The sequence below is a fragment of the Poromitra crassiceps genome (assembly GCF_964638095.1).
Source record: "Poromitra crassiceps genome assembly, chromosome: 2".
Taxonomy (NCBI): domain Eukaryota; kingdom Metazoa; phylum Chordata; class Actinopteri; order Beryciformes; family Melamphaidae; genus Poromitra; species Poromitra crassiceps.
The window spans coordinates 105,104,171-105,112,669 of record NC_139624.1 but is presented as its reverse complement, the minus strand read 5'-3'; the positions used below and the strand labels follow the sequence as shown (position 1 = coordinate 105,112,669).

The 8,499-nt window shown below is 47.0% G+C and overlaps 1 protein-coding gene across 1 annotated transcript in view; it reads right to left on the bottom strand.

Annotated features, from left to right (window-relative positions):
* Positions 1-7,023: 7,023 nt before the first annotated feature.
* The window catches only part of phex (phosphate regulating endopeptidase homolog, X-linked), a gene marked incomplete at its 5' end in the record, with an annotated part of 41,418 nt that continues 39,942 nt past the window's right edge, over positions 7,024-8,499 (bottom strand). Inside the window, one exon of the mRNA XM_083655792.1 lies at positions 7,024-8,499. This exon is cut by the window's right edge and continues 613 nt beyond it.

The following is an 8,499-nucleotide window of genomic DNA, read 5'->3' as shown; positions in this document are numbered from 1 at the left end:
TGGGTTATTTCGGTTGATGCTGAGACCCAGCCCTAGTGTTAATACATCACTCTTGATTGGCTGACCTGTCTGCAGGCTCTTGACTCAAAATAGCCAAAATCCCACAGATGTGGCATGGAACAGGCCGCAGTGGAATGACAGTTAAGAGCAGGATGATAAATGAGAGCCGGCTCCAGGCTGCCCTTCAGGACCCAACAACAGATGGCAGCGTCTCTATATCTTCTGTACATCAGTGGTCAATGAATCCTGCCACTGAGAATGAATGAGTGCAGGAGCGGCTGCCAGAGGTTTGATGCATGGCATGCCTTGCTTACACATGTAGCATGAGGAGATCTCCCCTCATCACCATCCATCTCACTTTGTGCCTCTCTTCTGTTCAGCATTCTGCTCTCTCTCTCTCTCTCTCCCTCTCCTTCTCCCTCTACAACCCCCATTAATAGACTGGGGGAGAGTGGCTGTTGTTCTAATTGGTGTGTATTGATGAGACCTCTGCTGGGGTTGTCACATATTCAAGTCATTAACGTTACACCCCGCCTGTCCCTTTAAGACACAGACACCAAGTCCAATACTCCAGTTTGCTATGATATGCAAATTTTGTGAGTCGAATCAGAACTCTGACCCACCAACATGCCCTTAGCCACCCCCCCTACCCACCCCTGAATCCCGAGTCTTCTCGACTTTCCCATCCTTATCTACTGTATGGCCCCTTTTACCTAGACCTGTCCCCTCCCACCACCGAATACACCTAGCCACTTCCCCCTAGCCACCCCTCCACTGAATACACCTAGCCACTTCCCCCTAGCCACCCCTCCACTGAATACACCTAGCCACTTCCCCCTAGCCACCCCTCCACTGAATACACCTAGCCACTTCCCCCTAGCCACCCCTCCACTGAATACACCTAGCCACTTCCCCCTATAGCCACCCCTCCACTGAATACACCTAGCCACTTCCCCCTAGCCACCCCTCCACTGAATACACCTAGCCACTTCCCCCTAGCCACCCCTCCACTGAATACACCTAGCCACTTCCCCCTAGCCACCCCTCACCTAACCACTTCCCCCTATAGCCACCCCTCCACTGAATACACCTAGCCACTTCCCCCTAGCCACCCCTCACCTAGCTTCCCCCTAGCCACCCCTCACCTAGCCACTTCCCCCTATAGCCACCCCTTCACTGAATACACCTAGCCACTTCCCCCTAGCCACCCCTCACCTAACCACTTCCCCCTATAGCCACCCCTCCACTGAATACACCTAGCCACTTCCCCCTAGCCACCCCTCACCTGACCACTTCCCCCTAGCCACCCCTCCACTGAATACACCTAGCCACTTCCCCCTAGCCACCCCTCACCTAACCACTTCCCCCTATAGCCACCCCTCCACTGAATACACCTACCCACTTCCCCCTATAGCCACCCCTCCACTGAATACACCTAGCCACTTCTCAATAGCCACCCTCCACTGAATACACCTAGCCACTTCCCCCTAACCACCCCTCCACTGAATACACCTAGCCACTTCCCCCTAGCCACCCCTCACCTAACCACTTCCCCCTATAGCCACCCCTCCACTGAAACACCTAGCCACTTCCCCCTAGCCATGTGTAAAGCACTCTGTGTAAAGCACTCTGTGCATTCGTGCTGGGAAGGGTGCTATATAAATAAAGTTTTACTTACTTACATACTTACACCCCTCCACTGAATACACCTAGCCACTTCCCCCTAGCCACCCCTCCACTGAATACACCTACTGTAGCCAATTCTCCCTATAGCCACCCCTCCACTGAATACACCTAGCCACTTCCCCCTATGGCCACCCCTCCACTGAATACACCTAGCCACTTCCCCCTATAGCCACCCCTCCACTGAATACACCTAGCCACTTCCCCCTATAGCCACCCCTCCACTGAATACACCTAGCCACTTCCCCCTATAGCCACCCCTCCACTGAATACACCTAGCCAATTCCCCCTATAGCCACCCCTCCACTGAATACACCTAGCCAATTCCCCCTATAGCCACCCCTCCACTGAATACACCTAGCCAATTCCCCCTATAGCCACCCCTCCACTGAATACACCTAGCCACTTCCCCCTATGGCCACCCCTCCACTGAATACACCTAGCCACTTCCCCCTATAGCCACCCCTCCACTGAATACACCTAGCCAATTCCCCCTATAGCCACCCCTCCACTGAATACACCTAGCCACTTCCCCCTATGGCCACCCCTTCACTGAATACACCTAGCCACTTCCCCCTATGGCCACCCCTTCACTGAATACACCTAGCCACTTCCCCCGATAGCCACCCCTCCACTGAATACACCTAGCCACTTCCCCCTATAGCCACCCCTTCACTGAATACACCTAGCCACTTCCCCCGATAGCCACCCCTCCACTGAATACACCTAGCCACTTCCCCCGATAGCCACCCCTCCACTGAATACACCTAGCCACTTCCCCCTAGCCACCCCTTCACTGAATACACCTAGCCACTTCCTCCTAGCCACCCCTCCACTGAATACACCTAGCCACTTCCTCCTAGCCACCCCTCCACTGAATACACCTAGCCACTTCCCCCTATGGCCACCCCTTCACTGAATACACCTAGCCACTTCCCCCTATAGCCACCCCTCCACTGAATACACCTAGCCACTTCCCCCTAGCCACCCCTTCACTGAATACACCTAGCCACTTCCCCCTAGCCACCCCTTCACTGAATACACCTAGCCACTTCCCCCTATAGCCACCCCTTCACTGAATACACCTAGCCACTTCCCCCTATAGCCACCCCTTCTCTGAATACACCTAGCCACTTCCCCCTATAGCCACCCCTTCACTGAATACACCTAGCCACTTCCCCCTAGCCACCCCTCACCTAGCCACTTCCCCCTATAGCCACCCCTTCACTGAATACACCTACCCACTTCCCCCTATAGCCACCCCTTCACTGAATACACCTAGCCACTTCCCCCTATGGCCACCCCTCCACTGAATACACCTAGCCACTTCCCCCTATGGCCACCCCTCCACTGAATACACCTAGCCACTTCCCCCTAGGGCCACCCCTTCACTGAATACACCTAGCCACTTCCCCCTATAGCCACCCCTCCACTGAATACACCTAGCCACTTCCCCCTAGCCACCCCTTCACTGAATACACCTAGCCACTTCCCCCTAGCCACCCCTTCACTGAATACACCTATCCACTTCCCCCTATAGCCACCCCTCCACTGAATACACCTAGCCACTTCCTCCTATAGCCACCCCTCACCTAGCTTCCCCCTAGCCACTTCCCCCTAGCCACCCCTCCAATCCCCACTCTCTGCATTCCCATCCTTATCTACGGCCCCTTTTCCCTAGCCCCACTCCCTCACCTTGACCCAAATTGGATTTGATCCGCGCAGAAATGTAATGGGTTCTTCATTGGCCCATGCATGCTACACCCTTCCACCAGGTTTCATGAAAATCGGCCCAGTTTTCCGTAATCCTGCTAACAATCAGACAAACAAACAAACAAACAGACGGACAAACGGCACCAGAAACATAACCTCCTTGGCGGAGGTCATAAGAGGCATTTTGCTTACCTATGGCCTAACATTTGTGTGTCATGATGTGGTTGAATCCAGGTTGTTTGTAAACAAACGGCTTCAACAGCTAAGTGAACTAAGTGAACTTCGCGGTTGCCTCTGCGAAGTCTAATAATTTCTGATAATGGACACCTCGAAGTGCATTAACCCGCTTATACCATGGTCACTTGCCAAAGAAACAAAACAAGACAATGAATTTATATGAGTTGAGAAGCGGAGACAAAATAGTCCCCTCGGCTGCTCGAGATTCTCATAGGAGAAAATGGCCGCTGCCTGGCAGAATTTCTAGGCCATAAACTAACTAGTAATAACTTGGCCAATTGTATGTAATGTACAAAATAAAGCAAACGGCAATGTCTAATAATGCAACGACATGTAACTGGCTCGGTTAAGCTCGCATTCCAGGGAATTACATTAACGTCTGCGGGTCTTATACGATGTAAATGGCGTGAGGCTGGAGGAGATTCACTGAAAACCATCTGAAGCTTTCAATGTTGGTGTCCAGGTTGTTTTGTACAAGTCTCTGTTTAGTCGCAAGTTTAGTGCCTAAGGCCAGGGGGAGAATAGAGCCCCATGCCTGTACTGCTATGAATTGTGGGCAATTCAATCAGTGAGGTGTGGTGAAGTCTGCACCTGTCAGTGTCACTCACACCCACACTCACACCCACAAGTGTTAGGCTCAAGTGTCTCCTGTACTGATTTGATTTATTGATTCAATAAGAGCAGAATTGTGCAAGACAATACAACAAAAATATTGATCAAAAGGAATAAAACACAATAAAGCCCAAGGGCTTGTTTCCATTGTGGTCCTTTGTATGGGACAAGTGGAGTGAATATGTGTGCAGGTATGAGCGCGTGTGTGCGCGGGCAACAAACACAAACAATGAAAACATTTTACAACACAACCATACACTCAATGACTGATTAGTCATTGACTGAATGGTTATTTAAATAACAACAAAAAATGCACCAATCAATAAATAAAAAGAGAGACCAGCTCATATAATAAATCAAAGACCTACCTAGGGTTTAAAAACTGCGAGCATCAAGAGACAAAATAAAAAATAAAAGGTTAAGAACCCATTTGGGAGCCAACCAGCCATTTTTTCAAGGCGAGCTTAAAAGAGAACCTGGAATTAAGGGTCTTTATACTCTCAGGGAGTTTGTTCCATAAAATAGCTGCTGAGTAAGATAAGGTACATTTACCCTTTAAAGATTTAAATTTGGGGGGAACAATGTTGGTGGTGCTTCCTCTTGTGGAGTAGCCATGTACATCACTGACTTTACAGAAGTAGTCAGAGAGGTAGCGAGGAGCCTCCCGTTTAAAAATCCTGAAAACCATGCACAGTTTGATCTGGGAAACCCTCTCCTCCACTCTGAGCCACCTAAGGCTAAGGAAGTGAGAGGGGAGGAGATGGACTCTGGGATGCAGTTTCAGAATAACCCGTATTAATTTATTCTTAGATGTCTGAAGCCTGTTTTTAAGTTTTATGGTGATTGCCGTGAACCAGGAGGAGCAAGCATAGACAAAATGACATTGAATCAGAGCATTTGCCAAGGTTTCGAGGGCGCTCTTGTCTATGAAGGATGAAATTCTGGCTAAGAATTTGGTTTTTTGATTTACTTTGGAAATTACTTTTGAGGCCATGCTCTCTCCAGAGAGTTTGTTATCTAAAATGCAGCCAAGGCACGTAATCTCCTCCTTGGTGTTAACAGCTACGTCACCCACCATAATTTTAAACCCGGGGGACTTTTTTAAATTAAAATTTGACCCAATTAAAATAGACTCCGTTTTCCCCAGATGAAGTGATAATTTGTTGTCCGAGAGCCACACACTAACACTGTGAAGCTCACTGCTCAATTTCCTTTCGATCTCCCCCCTGTCCTTGTGAGAGAACAGGAGGGCGGAGTCGTCTGCGAAAAGGAACAGGTTGCAATCACAGGCCGATTGCATATCGTTTATATAAATTAAAAAGAATAAAGGCCCTAAAATACTTCCCTGGGGGACTCCACACGTCAGGGGGAGGGGACAGGACAGCGTTCCGTTTATGTCCACCACCTGCTCCCTACCCTCCAGGTAGGACCTAACCCAGTTGAGGGAAGTGCTGTTGAAGCCCAGGGCCCCGAGCTTACACAGTAGAACGTCATGGTTAACGGTGTCAAAAGCTTTTTGAAGGTCCAGCATGACCATACCACAGTATTTACCAGAGTCTACTTCCTTTCTGATGTGATCGGTTAGAAAAAGCAGACAGGTGTCAGTTGAATGTGATTTTCTGAATCCAGACTGAAATTTAAACAGGAGCTCCCGAGATGCAAGGTAACTGTCAATTTGTTCAAAAATGACTCTTTCCATTAACTTAGATATGGAAGAGAGAATTGAGACTGGGCGATAATTTCCTGGTTCTAGTTTACTTCCTTTTTTATGAAGGGGGATTACCCTGGCTTGTTTGAAATCATGGGGGACATGACCTTCTCTAATAGACAGATTGATTATATGAGTAATAAAAGGTGAAATCAAATCAGCTGTAAGAAGACAGAATAAGTTGCCATGGTACAGGAACTAAGGACATAAATGAACCATAGATAGACCATCTTGCCGCGATGCCCGCGACAAATGTGGCCCAGGGGCGTAAAGTGGGGCGTGGGGACAATGTGGGGGCACCGGTCGACCACACCCATTTTCAAAGTCGGCCTTCATTGTGACGGCACAAACACATCCATAAAGTTTTGTGACTGCATCTTGCCTGGTTGCAATGCTATCGCATTGACAAAATCTGTCCACACTCCACAGACAGATACTTACAGTACAGTATACCTGTGAACACGTAGCAAAGTACTCAAAACCGCTTCTATGGTACTTCCTGCTACAGTAGGTGTCTCCAGGACCACATTGCCTTGATCAAGTCAAGTCAAGTGGATTTGTATCGCCCTAATTCACAAGCATGTCTCAGAGGGCTTTGGAGAGAATGTGTAAATGTGGGTTGATGACACACACACACACACACACACACACACACACACACGCACTGCAGACTCGGATTCATAAGACTCACAAGGTGAAAACAATTATACTAGCCACACGCTGTCGCAGCTGATAATGAGAAGAAGTTTCTCTTCAACGAGGTGATCGTGTGTGTGCCCGTGTGTGTGTGTGTGTGCCCGTGTGTGTGTAATGGCTCGTCCTGAGGACAATCAATAAGGGGACATCTTTTCAGATGCAATCCAAATCTCTTAACGTCTTTTGTCCTCTATCCATCACCACCCTCTATCTGCTGTCTGTCACATCCCTCTCTCTCTCTCACTCCCCCTCCCTCTTTGTCACACTCTCTCTCTCTCACCCTCTTTCCAACTCACCGTCTCAGCGGTTATCAATTGCTGCAAAGCTACACCAACAGCCTGTCAAGGCACAATTTAATGTCTCAGAGATTTATTACCAGAGCAACACAGTGACAATCACAGCACACACCAATACAAAGATTTACTCTAACAGATGACAAACTTACAGTGATAATTCTTCCCATTAAGTTCAAGTTAAACCGAAAAAAAAGTTATGTAGAGGACACACTTGTGAATATTAACATGTAAATAAAGAACTTGAAGGAATATCATTCTAATCTACAGTGGTTGCAGTTTAATCATTTTGCACTGTGGCAGCATAAGAAGGCATTCATTTCATTTCAAAATTCAACACATATACCCTGATGTTTATTTAATATTTCAAAAATAAACCTCAATAGGTAATTCAAATTGTTACTATTTTGTATATTATGCAAAATATGAAAGATAACAAAGAACATCAATAATAACTCATACGATTACAAATGAATGCTAGCAATCATTCGGTAGGGGTCAGTTTAACGTTTTGTTTTAGTTGGTGAATATCTCATTTTGGTATGAAAGTCAAAGAAATCTGAGAAAAGCAGATTTCCTTCATACAGTATTTATTTGGAAATTCCCTTACTCACACTGCACATAGATCTGAGTGCTGCCCTCTTCCACACACCAGGACTCCAGACCAGTTCAGACCAGACCAGTTCAAGAGAGTCCAAGACTAAACAAGACTGGGATTCATCAGCTGAATCAAAAGTGGGCTTGAGTTTATTTCAAGACCAGGAAAGGGTTAAGTTGAGTCTTATTGGGTTAAAAGAAACTGTTAGTGGATCTCAGCAGTGCAGCTGAGTAATACAGACAGGAAGAAGAGGGGAGCGAGTGCAGCTGAGGTTTGAGCCTAATTCTTTGACATAATTTGCCTCAGGCAGAACTGCAGGCAGAATGAAAATGAATGTCTGAAAGAAGAGCCAGAATGAGACACATATTAGAACAGAAACCCAGACAGGACCAGACTCTCTGGTGATTTTGAGACCGGACTCATGAGACCAAGACCTGACTCCAGTACCACGGCCAGGCCTCACACACACACACACACACACACACACGTACGTACGCACGTACGCACACACTACGCAAACTATGCAGTACAAAACGACCATCTTAACAAGTACAATAGTTCGATCTCCTACAGTACAAAGTATTAAAATATTTAAATTTCTCTTAAAGCAAGATTTTTTTTCTTCTCCCTTGATGTTCAGTACAATTGTACCGCACCGGGAGATTCCTCTATCCGACTATTTCACATGAATTTAAGACTTAATGAAATTACATGTTAAGTTTCTAATTCACACTATGTATATTTTTTGCATTCCTTAAAATTTTTGGGGCATTCTTCAGTTTGGGGGAAATTGATGGTGAGGCAGCTGGTGAATATAATGAGACACTGAGCTGGACACTTTGACATGACATGTCAAATGTTATATGATTTTCCACAGTTACCGTAACATATATCCTGTAGGAAGGCTCCTCTCATGATACATTTACAGTAATACATATACTATACAGTGTATTGTGTTT